At 39.3% G+C, this 22020-nt stretch overlaps 1 pseudogene; it reads left to right on the forward strand.

Moving 5' to 3' along the window:
* Nucleotides 1–1837: 1837 nt before the first annotated feature.
* On the forward strand, nucleotides 1838–2605 carry LOC129461019 (large ribosomal subunit protein uL30-like; annotated as a pseudogene).
* The last annotated feature ends 19415 nt before the right edge of the window (nucleotides 2606–22020 follow it).

Raw genomic sequence — 22020 nt, forward strand, 5'->3', positions numbered from 1 at the left:
AGGAAACCTGCTGCTCTGAAAGGAAAGATCTGGTCCTGGCGGGGTTCATCACCTGCTAAATAAAGAGCCCTTGGACCTGAAATAAACAGCAGTAGCCAGGCAATGGTTGCCACAGGCCTCAGCCAAGACCCAGTACCATGCTGGCTTCTGGTATGACCCAGCGCAGTCCCAGCAGTGGTGCCACAGTGCTTGTGTCACTTCACCCCTAACTCCAGGTAGCTCAACACACACAGAGAGATTCCATTTGTTTGGGGAAAGGTAAGAAAAGAGAACAAAAAACTCTGACTGATAATCCAGGGAATTTTCCCAGATATTACCCAGGACCACCAAAGCGGTACCCCTATGAGTCTGTAAGAATCACAGTGTTACTGGGTTTGGTTGCCCCCTAATGCACACATGGCCGCAGTGGCCAAAGACTTAGATCACAGCACTCAATTCCCTTTGAATACTTGGAAAGCTTTCTCAAGAAGGATGGGTGCAAACAAGCCCAGACTGTGAAGATTAGAATAAATATCTGACTCTTCAATGCCCAAACAGTGATGAACATCCACAAGCATCAAGACTGTCCAAGAAAACGTGACCTCACCAAACAAACTAAATAAGGCATCAGTGACCGATCCTGGAATGACAGAGGTATGTGACCTTTCAGACAAAGAATTCAAAATAGCTGTTTTGAGTAAGTGCAATGAAATTCAAGATAACACAGAAGGAATTCAGAATCCTGTCAGATAAATATAACGAAAAGATTGAAATAATTTTTAAAAATCAAGCGAAATTTTGGAGCTGAGAAATTGAACTAACAAACTGAAGAGTGCATCAGTCTCTGAACAGCAGAATAGATCGAGCAGGAGAAAGAATTAGTAAGCTTGAAGACAGGCTATTTGAAAATACACAGGGAGAGGAGAAAAAAAATAAAAAGGAATTAATTTGCCTTCAACTGGGCAAATCTAAGAGTTATTGGCCTTAAAGAGGAGGTAGAGAGAGAGACTGGGGTAGAAAATTTATTCAAAGAGATAACAAGAACTTTCCAAACCTAGAGAAAGATATCAATATTCAAGTACAAGAAGGTTATAGAACAGATTTAACCCAAATAAGACTAACTGAAGACATTTGATAATCAAACTCTCAAAGGTCAAGGAGAAAGAAAGGATCCTAAAAGCATCTCAAAAGAGAAAAGAAACAAATAACATATAAAGGGGCTTCAGTGTATCTGGCAGCAGACTTCTCAGTGGAAATCTTGCAGGCCAGAAGAGAGTGGCATGACACATTTAAAGTGATGAAGGAAAAAAAAAGTTATCCTAGAATAGTATATCTAGCGAACATATCCTTCAAACACGAAGAAGAACTAGACTTTCCCAGACAAACAAAAGCTGAGGAATTTCATCAACACCAGACCCGACCTACAAGAAATGCTAAAGGGAGTTCTTCAATCTAAAAGAAAAAGATGTTAATGAGGAATAAGAAATCATGAAGGAACAAAATTCACTGGTAATAGTAAGTACACAAAATAACACAGAATATTATAACACTGTAATTGTGGTGTATAAACTACTCATATCTTGAGTAGAAAGACTACAGGATGAACCTATAAAAATAATAACTACAACTTTTTAAGACATAGACAATATAATAAGATATAAATAGAAACAACAAAAAGTTAAAAAGCAGGGAAGGATGAAGTTAAAGTGTAGAGCTTTTATTAGTTTTCTCTTTGCTTGTTTGTTTTTGCAATCAGAGTTAACTTGTAACCAGTGTAAAATAATGGGTTATAAGATGTTATTTGCAAGCCTCATGTAACCTCAAATAAAAAAAACCTACCAGTTTTCCTGCTGGAACCATGGAGGATGTCAAAGAGAAGAAGAAGTTTCCTGCTGTGTTAGAATCCCCTCAAAAAAAAGTGAAGGAATTTTGCAGAGCTGAAGATAAAGCACCTGAGAAAGAAGTTTGCCCAAAAGATGCACTGAAAGGCAAGGAGGAAGCTCATCTATGAAAAAACAAAGTAATATCACAAGGAATATAGGCAGATGTACAGAACTGAGATTTGAATGGCTAGGATGACAAGAAAAGCTAGCAACTTCTATGTCCCTGCAGAGCCCAAACTGGCATTTGTCAGCAGGATTAGAGGCATCAATGGTGTGTGCCCAAAGGTCTGAAAAGTATTGCAGCTTCTTCACCTTCTTCAGATTTTCAATGGAAGCGTTGCTAAGCTCAACAAGGCTTCAATTAATATGCTGAGGATTGTAGGACCATATATTACATGGGGGTACCCAAACCTGAAGTCGGTAAGTGAACAGTAAGGAAGTCAGTAGATGTCAGCAATCTACAAGTGTGGTCATGGCAAATTCAATAAGAAGTGGGCTGTCTTGACAGATAACACTTTGATTGCTTGATATTTTGGTAAATATGGCATCATCTGCATGGAGGATCTGATTCATGAGATTGATACTACTGGAAAATGCTTCCAAGAAGCAAATAACTTTTGTGGCCTTTCAGATTATACTCTCCATGAGCTGGAATGAAGAAAAAGACCACCCATTTTATAGAAGGTGGAGATACTGGCCACAGAGAAGACCAGATCAACAAGCTTATTATAAAGATGAATTGAGGTGACTATCATGCTTAGGTTTGTAACCTGATTAGTTAATAAATAATGACTACTTTCAAATGGAAAAAAATACTACAATAGGTACACAAAAAAATAAAAAACAAGAAATTAAAACATGCCACCAGAGAAAACTGCTTTCACAGAAAGGAAGAAGGAAAGACGGAAGGAAGGAAGGGAGGGAGGGAGGGAGGGAGGGAAAGAAAATCAGAAAGCAAATAACAAAATGGCAGGAGTAAGTCCTTTCTTATCAATAATAACGTTGACTATAAATGGACTAAATTCTCCAATCAAAAGACATACAGTGGATAAATGGTTAAAAAAAAACCAACAAGACCCAATGATCTGTTGCCTATAAGAAACACACTTCACCTATTAAGACACACATAGACTGAAAATAAAGGAACAGAAAAAGATATCCTATGTCAGTGGATACCAAAAAAAGAGCAGGAGTAACTATACTTAGATCAGGCAAAATAGATTTCAAGACAAAAACTGTAAGAAGAGACAAAGAGGTCACTATATAATGATAAAGGAGTTAATTCAGCAAAAGAATATAACAATTGTAAATATATATATACACTCAACACTGGAGCATCCAGATATATAAAGGAAATATTATGAGCACTAAAGAGAGAGATACATTCCAATACAATAATTGTTGGAGACTTGAACACCTTACTTTCAGCATTGGGTATATCATCCAGACAGAAAATCAACAAATAAACGTAGGACTTAATCAGCCCTATAGAACAAATGAACCTAATATATATTTACAGAACATTTCATCCAATGGATACAGAATACACATTCTTCTCCTCAGTACATGGACCATTTTATTTTATTTTGACACAGGGTCTTGCTCTGTTGCCCAAGCTGGAGTGCAACAGCACAATCATAGCTCACTGCAGCCTCTATCTCCCAGACTCAAGCCATCTTCCCACCTCAGCCTCCCAAGCAGCTGAGACTACAGGTACATGCCACCATGTCCATTATTTTATTTTTGTAGACATAGCATCTCACTTTGTTGCCTGGGCTAGTCTCAAACTCCTGGGCTCAAGTGATCTCCTGCCTCAGCCTCCCAAAGTGCTGGAATTGTAGATATGAGCTACCATGCCTGACTTGGATCATTCTTAAGGACAGATCATATTTTAGGCCATAAAACAAGTCTTGAAAAATTCGAAAAAAACAAAAACAAAAAATCCCAGAGAGGCCTCTGATACACAGATTAGATACATACATACAAGATATAAGATACAAGATGTGTGTGTGTGTGTGTGTGTGTTTGTATAATTATCTATAAAATGAAAAAAATTGACAACATGTGAACTGGAGATTTCAGCAGATAAATGAAAACTAAAAAAAAAATCAAATGAAATGCTAGAAATAAAAAATATGACATCAAAGAATTCATTCCATGGGCTTAACAGCAGTCTTGACACAATAATATCAAGGATTATTGATAGGCCAAAGAAAGGATCACTAAACTTGAAGACATTTGGGTCAATAGATAATAGACATTACCAAATTAAAACACAAAGAGGAAAAAAGATGAAAATAAAGACTATAACATCCAAGACCTTTGGAACAATATCGATGCTCTAAAACATGTAATTGGAGCCCAAGAAGGATGGATGAAGGAGTGTAAGAATTTCCAATGATTTCTCAAAAATTTTGAAAGATATCTTACATCAAGAAGCTTAACCAACCACAAACAAGACAAACACAAAGAAAACACATGTATGTATATTACAGTCAAACTATAATATCTTTAAAGTGTAGAAAGAGGCTGGGCATGGCAGCTTATACTTGTAACCCCAGCACTTTGGGAGGCCAAGGCAGATCACCTGAGGTCAGGAGTTTGAGACCAGCCTGCCCAACATGGCAGAATCTCATCTCTACTAAAAATTCAAAAATTAGCCTGGAGTGGTGGCACAGGCCTGTAGTCCCAGTTGCTTGGGAGGCTGAGGCAGGAGAAATGCTTGAACCTGGTGAGTGGAGGTTGCAGTGAGCCAAGATCTTGCCACTGCACTCCAGCCTGGGTGACAGAGTGAGACTCTGTCTCAAAAATAAATAAATAAATAAATAAATAAAGTGCAGAAAGAAAAAAAGTCAACCTAGAATACACCAAAATATCTCTAAAAAGTAAAACAAGGTCGGGCATGGTGGCTCACACCTGTAATCCCAGCATTTTGGGAGGCGGAGGAGGGTAGAGCACTTGATGCCAGGAGTTGGAGACCAGCCTGGCCAACATGGTGAAACCTCATTTATACTAAAATACAATAATTAGCCAGGCGTGGTGGTGCACTTCTGTGATCCCAGTTGCTCAGAAGGCTGAGGCAGGAGAATCGCTTAAACTCAGGAGGCAGTGGTTGCAGTGAGCCAAGATTGCACCACTGCACTCAAGCCTGGGCAACAAAGTGAGATCCTACCTCAAAAAATAAGATAAAATAAAATAATAATATAAAACAAAACAAAATAAAGACATTTTCAAATAAAAAGAGAGAATTTGTTGGCAGTTGACTTAAACTACAAGCAATGCTAAAAGAAATTATTTGGTTTAGAGGGGAATCATATCAGATAAAAGCCAGACCATCTATTTATATTTCATATATGCTTATATATTCGTGTAATACAGATACATAGATAGATAGATAGATGATAGATGATAGATAGATGATAGATGATAGATAGATACATAGATACATAGATAGATAGATACATAGATACACAGAGAGGGAGAGAGTGCAAGAGAATGAAAGAGAGAGACATAGACTGACTGATAGACTTCTGGAATCTGCAAGAACTGGCAGAAAAATATTATAGAAAATAAGTTCCCATTTATAAGGGCAAGAAAAAAAAACACAAAGTAATTTACAGAATCCTCCTAATAGTGGTATAAAGTCATTATAAATTCAATTTAGGTGTCAGCAGGGGTCCCCCTACCCTGGAATACTGAGTTTCAGATATGATTGGCTCAAATTCTCATTCCCAGGCCCTGAATTTTTGTTCTATTCTCTGCACGATTGTGTGTATTCCTTTATCTCAGCTTGGCACAAGCTGGGTTATAACCCATGCTTTCTGTTCCCTTCTCCCTTCCGAAATTAACCTTGAATAAAAAAACTGTACCAAGTAGCAGAAATTTTACTGATGATTTCAAATAACTGAAAATTAATTGTAGAACATTCTTGTTATAAAAAGTCTCTTGTTCATCCCACCAAGGTTTTCTCACTGGCCACTTCACCCATGTGCCACTCATCCTTCCACCATCACACAAGCTTCTCTTTTGGCTTTACCATCTTTCTAATTATTTTTTCTCTTCTGTTCTCATTTAAGAAATAAAGCAAACTTTTCTGATGTTCTCATACAGAGCAACTTAGCCTCCCTTCTCATTGCTTTGGCTCCTGGGAACAGTTTCATCTTCCTCCCAGAGTGGCTTCAGTGCATAATTCCAGAGGACTTGTTTACATTGCAGCCCATGTAAATGGTGCACCAAGAGTTGTGCAGTGCACAGACTGAACAACACTGTGTAGAGGCCCTACCTCTACCTTATTAAGGTATTTTTCTAATCAAAGACTGTTTCGGTCCTAGCTATTAGGCAAATAATCTCTCACTTATATTACATAAAAGATCTACAAAAACTTTTTGGGATATTGAAAAAGACTGAATGAGTGAAAAGCTATAAAGCTATGCTGTACATTTGGACAGGAAGTCTAATATTATGAAAATGTCTGTTCTTTCCTAATTACTCCTGGATGTCATAAATTCTAATGAAGATGTAAACAGGTTTTTCTATTTCTTTGGTTTATGACAACAACTTTATAATATATTTGAAAAAATGAATAGGAGAGATAGCAAAAATAAATCTTAAAAAAAGAGAATATTAAACCCTATAATGAGCACTAACACATCTGTTTGTCAGCTATATAGTTAGCTAATTAACCTGCTTCCTCTGTCTATCATCTATATATCTACCTACCTGCCTATCTATCTCTTTTTTGTCTATTTTTGTGGACATCTGAAGCATTTTTTTTTCTTTCCCTTCCTTCAGGAGAAGGGCATCATCGCCCCCACCACACATCCCATGTGGATTTTGCGGAGCTGCCAATCATAACACTTCACTCCCTGGCCTAAGAGTGGACTTGCCATATAGGCTGCCCACTCCAAAGTAAAACATCCTTTTGATCATAATGATTGGTCCAGGGATAAGTACATAACAAGTCATTCAGAAAATTTTCCCTGGAAATCTTCAAAATGAAGCTGAGAATATATACTCTCGTTTGGAAAAAATGACTGGGATGATATAAGCCAAAGCTGCTGGCAGATAGGTTTTCTATCAGTGGAAAAAACCCATCTGTTATAGGAGAGAATGAAGTCAAGCAGAACTAAGCAAACATGAGAGGGCGAGAGAGAAAATCCTAGAGATATTGAATCCCAGCTTGAATTTCTGAAGCCCTACAATCTCTTGGGTCTTCTTTAAAGTTCTTTTCCCAATTCTTGAAACTTCCCTAATATACTTTTAGTAATATAAACATAGATCTATAGATAAGGATATAACTAAAGGGAAAATTCTGTCTCTTTTCTGCTCACCTCCTCTTGTTTAATATCCAAAGCAAGAAAGGAAGAGATACCATTCTGACTGGCCAAGATCCCAGACATGTTTTAGGATTCTGATTTACTGTTGGATGGTTTCACTCTCATCTAATGGTAGTGGTTATGGTGTTCATGATAATAGAGGTGATAAGAGTATTGGTATTTGTTATAGTGGCAACAGCAGCAATTCTGCTCCTGAGTGTGCCAGAAGGTGCTTAGATATCCTGAAGTTTCTTTAGGTATTAAAGTCTTCTGGGCTTGAAGTGGGGCTCATGGCTCAGGAAAGAAGATGGTATAGAATTGGTAGGGAATAATACATTCTGAGCAGGCAAATGGCATGAGTTATTTTATGCAAACTCTCCAAAGTTCTCCTCAACCAGGAATAATGGAATTCCCACTCTTTGGAGGAAATCCAGATGCACCCCATCTTGGCTTTGAGCTATGTGACTTCTACAGTTATGTATTTCTCTAGGTTATCCTACGTTAGCCAAGTATATAAGGCCCCCCCAGTGTACCACACATTGAGACAGCTCAAGATTCCCATTCTTATTCTCCCCGGCATGGTTTTCTGCTGTTCCCTCTGATTCATGTCACCTGAATATTTTATCCTCTCCCTTCATTTAGAGAGTTTGTACAAGTCGCTAAGGAGTCTTTCTTCTGTCACTCGTCTATTGATCCATCCATTTAACCAAATCTGTATTTAATGAGAACCTACTATGTGGCAATCACTGCAATAATTGTATCCCAGGAGCTTTTAGCTTGGTAGGAAGACAGACATGGAAACCAACAACTGCTATACCCAGTTATTTGCAGGGCCTTGATATGGTTGGTCCAGAGATCCTTCCTCAGTATCTCAGCATTTCCAGCATCTTCTTTCCTGTGTTCTGTATCCAATACCCTTTTAAGGATATAGCAGAGGACACTTAGTTTATTCTTCTAGTCATAGGCAAAATCTAGCAAGTAAAAGAAATAAAAATATTTTACCTCAGGATACATTTCTCGACTGGGCGTGGTGGCTCACACCTGTAATCCCAGCACTTTGGGAGGCTGAGCCAGGTGGATCACTTGATATCAGAAGTTTGAGACCAGCCTGTCCAACATGGGGAAACCAAGTCTGGAAGAAATATTTTTGTAAAAATACAAAAATTAGCTGGTGTCGTGGTGCATGCCTGTAATTCCAGCTATTCAGGAGGCTAAGGCAGGAAAATCACTTGAACTCGGGACATGGCAGGTGCAGTGAGCCGAGATCACACCACTGCACTCCAAACTGGGTGACAGAGTGAGACTCCATCTCAAAAACGTATATATCTATATCTATATGTATATCTATATATACTTATATATATTATATATACTTACATATATTATATATACTTATATATTATAAATATACTTATATATAATATGTATATACTTTATATATACTTATATAATATATATATATACTTATATATACATATTATACTTATAATATGTATATACTTATATGTATATACATATATATAATATTCTGTACCAATTATGGCTTCTATACCATCTTCTTTCCTGAGTCATGAGCCCCACTTCAACCTCAGAAGACTTTAATACCTAAAGAACCTTCAGGATGTCTAAGCATCTTCTGGCATATATATATATATATATATTTGACATATTTTGAGATGGCTGTTCAGAGGACCAACAAACAGAAGTAGTTAAGCTGTCTTCTGCAGGGCAGATTTGCATCTGTAGAGAATCTGCATTGATGTAGCCGGGCCTTCCCTTGTTCAGATCTAGGAAAGATTAATGGAGAGTCTGACACCTTTAAAAGTCTGGAAGAAATATTTAACATCATTTACCCTCTCTGAGGGCTGTTACCTGTGAGGTTTCATCTACGTAGCAAGACCACCTTTGCTGGCCAAGCCTCCTCTTCTTTCCCTCCCATAACCTGTCTAGCCACCATAACCTGGTTTGCCATCATAGCCTGTTTTTGATCATGCTCTGAGCCCTCATTCTTTCTGTAACCTCAAGATGGTATATAAGCTTCTGCACCCCATTGAGGTTGGGGAATAATCGCTCTGTGTTTCTCCACCATGAGTATGTTAATAAATTTGTATGCCTTTTCTCCAACTAATCTGCCTTTTGTGAGTTAAGTTTTAGTGAAATTTCAGGAGGGTAAAGGGGAAGTTTTTCCTTGGCCCCTATACAACTTATACTCCCCTTATTTCCCTGCTTCCCATGCAGAAGAAGTACAACTGTCCCCACTATAACACGTAAAGTTTTCCTCTGTACACACAGCATACATAGTACCAAGACTCCTGTCCATTACTCCAAATGACCCTGCTTTCTGTAGGGCAGAGACAGGAAGTGGGGAAAATTCCATAGCCCTGGCCCTGCAAAATAGCTTCTACTGTCCTTTCAAAGATGGCAATAGAAGAACAATAGGAGAATATATGGAACTGGAGACAAGGTATAGAAGTAGCTTCACTGTTGGCTTTTAAAAATAAATTTCCAGCTGGGCTCAGTGGCTCACACCTGTAATCCCAGTACTGTGAGAGGCCAAGGCAGGTTTATAGCTTCAGCTCAGGAGTTTGAGACCAGCCTGGACAACATGGCAAAACTCCGTCTCTACTAAAAGTACAAAAAAAGAAAAAGAAAAAATAGCTGGGCATGGTGCCGCATGCGTGTAGTCCCAGCTACTGGGGAGGCTGAGGTGGGAGGATTGCTTGAGACCAGTAGGAGAGAGAGGTTTCAGTTAGCTGAGATTGTGCTAATAGCCTGGGTGACAGAGTGAGATCCTGTCTCAAGAAAAAAAAAAATACATATACATACACACACACACACACGTATATAATCACATACAATAAACCTTATCTCGTAATATAAAACTGAGTTTAGTAGTTCATTTACATTACTACTTGTATTATCTATATAGACAAAAAGTGACCAAGCTTTACATTTCACTTTTTTTTTGAGACAGGGTCTCGTTCTGTCACCCAGGTGGAGTGCAACAGTACGATCTCGGCTCACTACATCCTCAACCTCCTGGGCTGAAGCAATCCTTCCACCTCAACCTCCCGAGTAGCTAGGACTACAGGCATGCACCTCCACACCCAACTAATTTTTGAAAATTTTTGTAGAGATGGGGTCTCCCTATGTAGCCCAGCTACCCTTGAACTCCTGGGCTCAAGCTAACCTCCTGCCTCAGCCTCCTAAAGTTCTGGGATTACAGGTATAAGCCACCATGCTCGGCCTAAATTTCACTTTTCTAGACTTTTATCTGTGCTACTTTCGTACCTCAATTCATCGTCATCTTAAAATACCACCCACAGTGACATGTAAGCTTTAATTACCAGTTAATTTTACAGTAGAGTTTAATTGTATTTTAGATTGTTTTACAAATTGTGTAGTAATGCAAAATTATGACTGAATTAAAAATATTTTATTATAAAAGTAGTGTATGTTTGTATAAATAGAAATAGTTGAGAATAAAAAGAAATTGTCCTTTTTTTTTGTCTCATTTAAATTCCACTCCCAGGAGTCACAACAATTTCATATATATCATTACAGATGTTTAGGCATGTACAATATTTCCCCACAAATGGACTTATGGTACACACACACACAGTCTTATAACTATCTTATAACTAGCATTCTCTACTTAACAATCTGTCGATTCCATGTAGATATTTCACAGTATGAAACACTGTAATATATTTCATTGTCTCTGGACTACAATTAAAATGATTTTAGATTTTCACTATTACAAATACTGCTACAATAAATAACTTTGTAATATATGTTCTTGCATGCTTGTGTGATATATCTGCATGGTAAATTTATAGAAATGGAATTGCTGGGTCAAAGAGCAGGTGTATTTGAAATTTGGATAAATACTATGAGAATGCCATCCAAAAAGCTTGTGCCAACCTGTGCTCTTACCAGCAGCATGTGTCGGAGAGTGTCTGTTTTTAATCTTTGCCAATCTGGCAGTAAAATATGACATAACATTGTTATTTTAATATGCATTTATTTAATCAAAAATGTGATCTAGCACTTTATCAGATATTTATATTCATTTTTTTCTGAACTGTATTCTTTTTGTGGCTGGATTTTTTTGTACTGCAGATAATTTCCAAGAAAGAATATATATAATTTTGAATTTGACATTACAATGCCTATATTTTTTTTTTTCAAGATGGAGTCTCGCTCTGTCGCCAGGCTGTAGTGCAGTGGCACGATCTCAGCTCACTGCAACCTCTGCCTCCCAGGTTCAAGTGATTCTCCTGCCTCAGCCTCCCGAGTAGCTGGGATTACAGGCACATGCCACCACATCCAGCTAATTTTTTGATTTTTAGTAGAGAAGGGGTTTCACCATGTTGGTCAGGCTGGTCTTGAACTCCTGACCTCGTGATCCGCCTGCCTCAACCTCCCAAAGTGCTGGGATTACAGGCGTGAGCCAACGCACCCGGCCTTTTTTTTTTTTTTTTTTTTTGAGACATAGTCTCACTCTGTTGTCCAGGCTGGAGTGCAGTGGTGCAGTCTCGGCTCACTGCAACCTCCGCCTCCTGGGTTCAAGAGATTATCCTGCCTCAGCCTCCCAAGTAGCTGGGATTACAGGTGCCTGCCACCATGCCCGGCTAATTTTTGTAATTTTAATAGAGATGGGGTTTCACCATGTTGGCCAGGATGGTCTCAAACTCCTGAACTCAAGTGATCCACCCGCCCCAGCCTCCCAAAGTGCTGGGATTACAGGTGTGAGCCACCGCACCCAGCTAATGCCTGAAATTTTTAAAGACAGCGATTAAATTTAGAACTAGATTGTTGCCAAGTTCAAATATAATGAAATAGTGATTTTTGATATGAGAAAAGATATTCAGTTCATCTGGGTCTCCATGGAGCCTCCCCTTTTCCACAATGCAAAGTGGCAGTCTACTTGCATCTGCATTGTTACTCTTAAAACCCAGAACTAGAGTCTTAGAGATTGGCATCATCTTTAAACTCACATTATCTTTCGTTATATTTATTTTATTTTATTTTTCCATAAGTTATTAGGGTACAGGTGGTATTTGGTTACATGAGTAAGTTCTTTAGTGGTGATTTGTGAGATTATGGGGTACCCATCACCCAAGCAGTATACATTGCACCATATTTGAGTCTTTTATCCCCAGCCTCCCTCCCACTCTTCCCCCCAAGCCCCCAAAGTCCATTGTATCATTCTTATGCCTTTGCGTCCTCATAGCTTATATCCCCCACATATCAGTGAGAACATACAGTGTTTGGTTTTCCATTCCTGAGTTACATCACTTAGAATAATAGTCTTTAATCTCATCCAGGTCACTGCAAATGCTGTTAATTCATTCGTTTTTATGGCTGTGTAGTATTCCATTGCATATATATACCACAATTTCTTTTTTTTTTTTTTTTTTTTTGAGACTGAGTCTCACGCTGTCACCCAGGCTGGAGTGCAGTGGTGTGATCTTGGTTCACTGCAACCTCTGCCTCCCAGGTTCAAGCGACTCTCCTGCCTCAGCCTCCCAAGTGGCTGGGATTACAGGTGCCCACCACCATGCCAGCTAATTTTTTTCTTTTTTTTGTATTTTTAGTAGGGACAGGATTTCACTATGTTGACCAGGCTGGTCTCGAACTTCTGACCTTGTGATCCGCCCACCTCGGCCTCCCAAAGTGCTGGGATTATAGGTGTGAGCCACCACACCGGGCCATACCATAGTTTCTTTATCCACTCATTGATTACTGGGCATTTGGGTTGGTGCCATGATTTTGCAATTGTGAACTGTGCTACCATAAACATGCATGTGCAAGTATCTTTTTCGAATAATGACTTCTTTTCCTCTGGGAGGATTCCCAGTAGTGGGATTGCTGGATCAAATGGTAATTCTACTTTTAGTTCTTTAAGGAATGTCCACACTGTTTTCCACAGTGGTTGTACCAGTTTACATACCCCCCAGCAGTGTAGAAGTGTTCCCTCTTCACTTCATCCATGCCAACGTCTACTGTGTTTTATATTATGGCCATTCTTGCAGGAGTGAGGTGGTATCACATTGTGGTTTTGATTTGCATTTTCCAGATCATTAGTGATGTTGAGCATTTTTTCATGTTTGTTGGCCATTTGTATATCTTTTGAGAATTGTCTATTCATGTCCTTAGCCCACTTTTTGATGGGATTTTTTTTTCTTACTGATTTGTTTGAGTTCATTGTAGATTCTGGATATTAGTCCTTTGTCAGAAGTATAGATTGTGAAAATTTTCTCCCACTCTGTGAGTTGTATGTTTACTCTGCTGACTTCCTTTTGCTGTGCAAATGCTCTTTAGTTTAATTAGGTCCCAGCTATTTATCTTTGTTTTTATTGCATTTGCTTTTGGGTTCTTGGTCATGAAATCCTTGCCTAAGCCAATATCTAGAAGGGTTTTTCCAATGTTATGTTCCAGAATTTTTATAGTTTCATGTCTTAGGTTTAAGTCCTTAATTCGTCTTGAGTTGATTTCTGTGTAAGTTGAGAGATGAGGATCTTTACATTATTGTTTGGTTTATCGAAGATCAGTTGACTGTAAATATTTGGGTTTATTTCTGTGTTCTCTATTCTGTTCCATTGGTCTATGTGCCTACTTTTATACCAGTACCACACTGTTTTGGTGACTATGGCCTTACAGTATAGTTTGAAATCAGGTAGTGTGATGCCTCCAGATTTGTTCTTTTTGCTTAGTCTCAATTTGGCTATGCAGGCTCTTTTTTGGTGCCATATGAATTTTAGAATTGTTTTTTCTAATTCTGTGAAGAATGATGGTGGTATTCTGATGGGGATTGTGTTGAATTTGTAGATTGCTTTTGGCAGGATGATCATTTTCACAATATTGATTCTACCCATCCATGAGCACGGGATGTGTTTCCATTTGTTTGTGTCATCTGGGATTTCTTTCAGCAGTGTTTTTAGTTTTCCTTGCAGAGGTCTTTTGATTCCTTTGTTAGGTATATTCCTAAGTATTTTATTTTATTTTTGCAGCTATTGTAAAAGGGGTTGCGTTCTTGATTTGATTCTCTGCTTGGTTGCTGTTGGTGTATAGAAGAGCTAGTGATTTGTGTACATTAATTTTGTATCCGGAAACTTTGCTGAGTTCATCAGTTCTAGAAGCTTTCTAGAGGAGTCCTCCGCGTTTTCAAGGTAAATGATCATATTGTCAACAAACAGTGACAGTTTGACTTCCTCTTTACTAATTTGGATGCCCTTTATTTCTTTCTCTTGTCTGATTGCTCTGGCTAGGACTTCCAGTACTATGTTGAAGAAGAGTGGTGAGAGTGGGCATCCTTGTCCTGTTCCAGTTCTCAGCAGGAATATTTTCATCTTTTCCCTATTCAGTATTATGTTGACTGTGAGTTTGTCATAGATGGCTTTTATTGCATTAAGGTATGTCCCTGGTATGCTGATTTTGCTGAGGGTTTTAATCATAAAGTGATGCTGGATTTTGTCAAATGCTTTTTCTGCATCTATTGAGATGATCATGTGATTTTTATTTTTAATTCTGTTTGTGTGATGTATCACATTTATTAACTTGCATGTGTTAAACCATCCCTGCCTCCCTGGTATGTAACTCACTTGATCATGGTGAATTATCTTTTTGATATGTTGTTGGATTTGGTTAGCTAGTATTTTGTTAAGGATTTTAACATCTATGTTCATCAAGGATATTGGTCTGTAGTTTTGTTTTTTGGTTATGTCCTTTCCTGGTTTTAGTATTAGGGTTGTGCTGACTTTATAGGATGAATTAGGGAGGGTTCCTTCTTTCTCTATCTTGTGGAATAGTATCAAAAGGATTGGTACCAATTCTTTGAATGTCTGGTAGAATTCTGCTGTGAATCCAACTGGTCCTGGACTTTTTTTTGTTGGTAATTTTTTAATTACCATTTCAATCTCACTGCTGGTTATCGGTCTGTTCAGGGTATCTAATTCTTCCTGATTTAAGCTAGGAGGGTTGTATTTTTCCAGGAATTTATCCATCTTTTCTAGGTTTTCTAGTTTATGTGTGTAAAGATGTTCATAGTAGCCTTGAATGATCTTTTGTATTTCAGTGTTGTCAGTTGTAATATCTCCTGTTTCATTTCTTAGTGAGGTTATTTGGATTGTTGTTGCGGGAAGTCAGGGACCCTGAATGGAGGGACTGGCTGAAGCCATGGCAGAAGAATGTGGATTGTGATGATTTCATGGATATTTATTAGTTCCCCAAATTAATACTTTTATAATTTCTTACACCTGTCTTTACTACAATCTCTGAACATAAATTGTGAAGATTTCATGGACACTTATCACTTCCCCAGTCAATACCCTTGTGATTTCCTATGCCTGTCTTTACTTTAATCTCTTAATCCCATCATCTTCGTAAACTAAGAAGGATGTATGTTGCCTCAGGACCCTGTGATGATTGCTTTAACTGCACAAATTGTTTGTAGAGCATGTGTGTTTGAACAATATGAAATCTGGGCACCTTGAAAAAAGAACGGGATAACAGCAATGTTCAGGGAACAAGAGAGATAACCTTAAACTCTGACTGCCAGTGAGCCAGGTGGAACAGAGCCATATTTCTCTTCTTTCAAAAGCAAATGGGAGAAATATTGCAGAATTCTTTTTCTCAGCAAGGAACATCCCTGAGAAAGAGAATGCATCCCTGAGGGTAGGCCTCTAAAATGGCCACTTTGGGGGGTGGCCATCTTTTATGGTTGAAGCTGTAGGGATGAAATAAGTCCCAGTCTCCTGTAGCGCTCCCAGGATTATTAGGACGAGGAAATTCCTGCCTAAGAAATTTTGGTCAGACCGGTTGTCTGCTCTCAAACCCTGTCTCCTGAAAAGATGTTATCAATGACAATGCGTGTCCGAAACTTCATTAGCAATTTTAATTTCACCCTGGTCCTGTGGCCCTGTGATCTCACCCTCCTCCATTTGCCTTGTGATATTCTATTAGCTTGTGAAGCACATGATCTCTGTGACCTACACCCTATTTGTACACTCCCTCCCCTTTTGAAAATCACTAATAAAAACTTGCTGGTTTTGCAGCTTGTGGGGCATCACAGAACCTGCCGACATGTGATGTCTCCCCTGGACACCCAGCTTTAAAATTTCTCGCTTTTGTACTCTTTCCCTTTATTTCTCAGACTGGCAGACACTTAGGGAAAATAGAAAAGAACCTATGTGAAATATTGGGGGTGAATTTTGCCCGATATCTGGCTGAATTTCCCCCGATAGATTTTTCTCTCTTCTTTTCTTGATTAATCTTGCTAGTGGTCTAACAATTTCATCTATCTTTCCAAAGAACCAATTTTTTGTTTCATTTACCTTTTGTATTTTTTTTTTTGTTTCAATTTCATTTAGTTCTGCTCCAATCTTGGTTATTTCCTTTCTTCTGCTGGGTTTGGGTTTGGTTTGTTCTTGTTTCTGTAGTTCCTTGACATGTGACCCTAGATTGTCTGTTTGTGCTCTTTCAGGCTTTTTGATGTAGGCATTTAGGCCTAAAAACTTTCCTCTTAGCACCACTTTTGTTGTATCCCAGAGGCTTTGATAAGCTGTGTCATTATTGTCATTCAGTTTGAATAATTTTTTAATTTCCATCTTAATTTCATTTTTGACCCAACGCTCATTCAGGAGCACGTTATTTAATTTCTATGTATTTGCATGGGTTTTTTTTTTTTTTTTGGAGTTGATTTCCAGTTTTATTCCGCTGTTGTCTGAGAGTGCTTGATATAATTTCCATTTTCTTAAATTTATTGAGGCTTGTTTTATGGCTTATCATATGGTTTATCTTGGAGAAATTTCCATGCACTGTTGAATAGAATGTGTATCCTGCTTAGGATTGTAATATTTTCCTGTTGGACAAGGCCTTTTACCATTATATACTGTCCCTCTTTGTCTCCTTTAACTGCTGTTGCTTTAAGTTTGTTTTGTCTGATACGAGAATAGCTACCTCTGCTTGCTTTTTGATGTCCATTTGCATGAAATGTTTTTTTCCACCCCTTTACTTTAAGTTTATGTGAGTTTTTATGTGTTAGTCGCCTGAAGGCAGCAGATAGTTGGTTGGTGAGTTCTTATCCATTCTTTGGTTCTGTATCTTTTAAGTGGAGCACTTAGGCCATTTACATTCAATATTAGTATTGAAATGTGAGGTACCGTTGCTTTCATTGTGCTCTTTGTTGCCTATGTATTTTGGTTTTGTTTTTTGTTTTTGCTTCTTAAATTGTATTTTTGTTTTATAGGTCCTGTGTGATTTATGCTTTAAAGAAGTTCTGTTTTGATGTGTTTCCAGGATTTGTTTCAAGATTTAGAACTACTTTTAGCAGTTGTTGTAGTGGTGATTTGGTAATGGCGAATTCTCTCAGCATTTGTTTGTGTGAAAATGACTGTATCTTGGCTGGGTGCAGTGGCTCACACCTGTAGTCCCAACACTTTGGGAGGCCAAGGCGGGTGGATCATGAGGTCAGGAGATCGAGACCACCCTGGCTAACATGGTGAAACCTCGTCTCTACTAAAAATACAAAAAATTAGCCAGGCTTGGTGGCAGGCGCCTATAGTCCCAGCTACTTGGGAGGCTGAGGCAGGAGAATGGTGTGAACCTGGGAGGCAGAGCTTGCAGTGAGCCAAGACTGCGCCACTGCACTCCAGTCTGGGTGACAGAGTGAGACTCCATCTCAAAAAAAAAAAAAAAAAGAAAAAGAAAATGACTGTATCTTTCCTTCATGTATGATGCTTAGTTTCACTGGATACAAAATTCTTGGTTGATGATTGTTTTGTTTGAGGAGGCTGAAGATAGGTCCCCAATCCCTTCTAGCTTGTAGGATTTCTGCTTAGAAATCTGCTGTTAATCTGATAGCTTTTCCTTCATAAGTTACCTGGTGCTTTTGTCTCACAGCTCTTAAGATACTTTCCTTCGTCTTAACTTTGGATAACCTGATGACAATGTGCCTAGGCAAAGATCTTTTTGTGATGAATTTCCCAGGTGTTTTTTGTGCTTCTTGTATTTGGTTGTCTAGGTTTCTTGCAAGGCCAGGGAAGCTTTCCTTGATTATTTTCCCAAATATGTTTTTCAGGCTTTTAGAATTCTCTTCTTCCTCAGGTTCACCGATTATTCTTAGGTTTGATCATTTAACACAATCCCAGACTTCTGGAAGGCTTTGTTTATATTTTCTTATTAGTTTTTCTTTGTCTTTGTTGGATTGGGTTAATTTGAAGACCTTGTCTTTGAGCTCTGAATTTTTTTCTTCTACTTGTTCAATTCTATTGCTGAGACTTTCCAGGGAATTTTGCATTTTTAAAAGTGTGTCCAAGGTTTCCTGAATATTTTATTGTTTTTCTTTTAAGCTATCTATTTCCATGAATATTTCTCCCTTCCCTTCTTGTATCATGTTTTGGATTTCCTTGCATTGGGCTTTGCCTTTCTCTGGTCCCTCCCTGATTAGCTTAATAACTAACCTCCTGAATTCTTTTTCAGGTAAATCAAGGATTTCTTCTTGGTTTGGATCCATTGCTGGTGAACTAGTGTAATTTTTGGGGGTGTTGAAGAGCCTTGTTTTGTCATATTATGAGGGTTGTTTTTCTGGTTCCTTCTCATTTGGGTAGGCTCTGTCAGAGAGAAGGTCTAGGGCTGAAGACTGTTGTTCAGATTCTTTTGTCCCACAGGGTGTTCCCTTGTTACAGTACTTTCCCCCTTTTTTTGTGGATGTGGCTTCCTGTGAGCCAAACTGCAGTGATTGTTGTCTCTCTTCTAGGTCTAGTCACCCAGTAAGTCTACCCAGCCACAGGCTGGTACTGGGGTTGTCTGCACAGAGTCCTGTGATGTGAACTGTCTATGGGTCTCTCAGCCTTAGATACAGTGCCTGTTCCAGTGGAGGTGGCCAAGGGTGCAATGGACTCCATGAGAGTCCTTAGCTTTGGTGGCTTAATGCTCTATTTTTGTGCTGATTGGCCTCCTGCCAGGAGGTGGTGCTTCCCAGAAACCGTCAGCTGCAGTAGTGTGGAGACAGACCAGCGGTGGGCGGGGCCCTAGAACTCCCAAGATTATATGCCCTTTGTCTTCCACTGCCAGGGTGGATAGGGACGGACCATCAGAGTAGGGTTAGGTGTGTCTGAGCACAGACTCTCCTTGGGCAGGTCTTGCTGTGGCTGCTGTGGGGGATGGGGGTGAGATTCCCAGGTCACTGGAGTTGTGTACCTAGGAGGATTATGGCTGCCTCTGCTGAGTGATGCAGGTTGTCAGGAAAATGGGGAAAGCTGGCAGTCATAGGCCTCATCCAGCTCCCACATAAACTGAAGGGCTGGTCTCACTCCCACTGTGCCCGCCTCAACAACCCCGAGTCTGTTTCCAGGCAGAGGGCAAGACGGGCTTGAAAATTTGCCCGAGGCTATTTGCCTCCCAGCTGTGAAACAAAAGGGCTCTAGTTCTTCCTCCGCCTGTAAAGTCTGCACACCGGATTCTCACCCTCCCCCTAGTTCTGGCCAGGAGGCTTCTCACCCCGTTCAATTTGTTACAAAGTTCAGCTAGAGATTTCCTTCTCCCGGTGGAGTTTTACCTCCTGCTCCTCTGGCCACCTTCCTGTTGGATCCCTGTGGTGCCAGGCAGGAATGCCTGGGGACCCAGCAAGCTCTCAGGGCCTTTCTGCTGCTTCCTCTATGCCTGTATTTTGCTAGGCTCTCTAACTTGACTCAGCTCCAGGCAAAGTGGGAAACCTCTCAGAAATAGACCTTTAGCTTCTCCAGTGGGGGTGTGTGTTCAGGAGGGGAGGGTCTCCCTTTCCCACTTCTGCAGTTGGGGCACTCACAGTATTTGGGGTGTTTCCTGGGTCCTACAGGAGTAGTCCGCTTCCTTCAGAGGGTCTGTGGGTCCTTTCAGGATTGCTGGTTTGTTCTTGCAGTTGATCTGCAGCTAAAATCCACAATGCAAGCCTCCGCATACTATCTAGTCCTGCCTCCCGTCCACCATGATGCCCTGAATCCCCTCATATCATCTTTCAAAAGCCGAACAATAATATGGCTTTTTGTAGCTTTAAATCTCAAAAATATAAAAACCAGAGAGGATGGTTTGGCTCAATGCCAACAATATGGAAAGCATCTTTTCAGAGGTTATGTAAGAACATAAGAGGTAAGAAAAAAAATGATTATGCCATGTGTAAAACTAGAAAGCTGGGATTGGCCCAGATCTCAGGGGCAGCTGTGAAAAAAACAAAAGATGGTAGTCACATGCAAAGAGAAAATCACTAGTTCTGGGGAGAGTTTAAGTACAGGAATACCACACAAAAATTAAGCGAAAGACCTATTTACCTTTGTTAAAATTCAAGGTAAATTGATCTCCAACATGGAGAAGATCCTGAGTATAACAAACCAACTGTTTTAGTTTTTGTATGCTTGTGGTGGTGGTGGTGGTTTTGGTTGCAAGTATGGGGGTCAAAGGAGTGCTCATCTTGGCCCTCTGAAGTTTTATTGAAAAACCGAGTCACAAAAGACAGATTAATGGGAGAAAAGGCATACAAATTTATTTAGCATGTACACACGGGAGCCTTCGGACCCAAAGGCACAGGGGAAATTGTTCATTTTTATGCTTAAGTTCACCAGACTATGGACAGCCACACAGAAATACAAGTGGATAGGAAAGGCACGATCTAATGCTAACACTGGGTTGGGAAACCCAGCAAGGCCTGTCTGTCTAGATTCTTCTTGGCCTCTCTGTGCAGCACTCCTTCCCTCCGGGTATGGGGCAGGACCCTCTCTAGAATGGGGGTCTTATGACCTACAGTTAAACAAGCAGGTCAGAGAATTTCTCTATGGCCAGTTTTTACTCAGAAAAGGAGAGGGGGAAGTTAGAATAATATTTTTAGGTCTTATGGCTAGCTTTAGGGGAGAAGGGTTCTGGTTTCTATGACTGCCTTGGGGAAGAGGGATTCTAACTTTTATGGTGAGCCTCAGGGAAGAATGAGACTGAGAGACCAGAGGGCAGAAAAGATCAGGGAAAAAACTTTGACTTCTGAAGTCTTCCTTTGGGGATGTTGTTTTTTTGAACCCCAATATAAGCTCAAGGTCTTACTCCAACTAGTTCAGGCTAAAAAGGCATTCACCAGTTTATATAAAGGAAGCTGAGGGATTAACAATTCTCAAGTATCAATGAGACCAAGCCTGACTCTTCAGGGCTCTGTCTTACCTTCCAGCTCTCGCATGCTTTTCTGAGTGTGGGCTTCCTCCTCAGGAAAGCTCTCCCTACCTGGTAGAAGAGAGGGCTGTTGGCAATATGTACACAAGTAAGACATAATCTGTGTTCTTGTTTTCATTTAATAAAAATTAAGTCCATTTCCAGAGAATTCTATCTCTATTCCCTTTACTTAAACAACTATTCCTATTTTTTTTTGGCCTATTTTCTCTCTTTCCACATGTGACCATTGTAAATTCCAGACTATACACAATTTTTTACCTTTTCACTTTATATGATTTTATTTCCACCTGCCCAATAATATAATCTTTGTATTTTTATATAGCTGCCCATTGATTCAACCTACATTTTTAAAGCACAGTTCTTATTTGGAAATTCTGTGTTAGCTTATGGTGAAAGAGCTCAAATCCTAAACAGGGTATCCTGAATTATCATCACAGGAAAAGGAAGTGCTAGGTCATCTAGAAACCTGCCCTTGGTTTGCTTCAGAGCACTTCTCTGTTGACTTCTAGAACATTTACTGATAACCTACTATATGACAGTAGGCATTGTGCTAGGTGCTTGATATGTGGATAGATAGATTCATATATATGTATATACCCATATATAAAAAAATACATACATATCCATTTCTTTTGCCTAAAATTTAAAAT

This window comes from Symphalangus syndactylus, chromosome 13 (genome assembly GCF_028878055.3).
Source record: "Symphalangus syndactylus isolate Jambi chromosome 13, NHGRI_mSymSyn1-v2.1_pri, whole genome shotgun sequence".
Lineage (NCBI taxonomy): Eukaryota > Metazoa > Chordata > Mammalia > Primates > Hylobatidae > Symphalangus > Symphalangus syndactylus.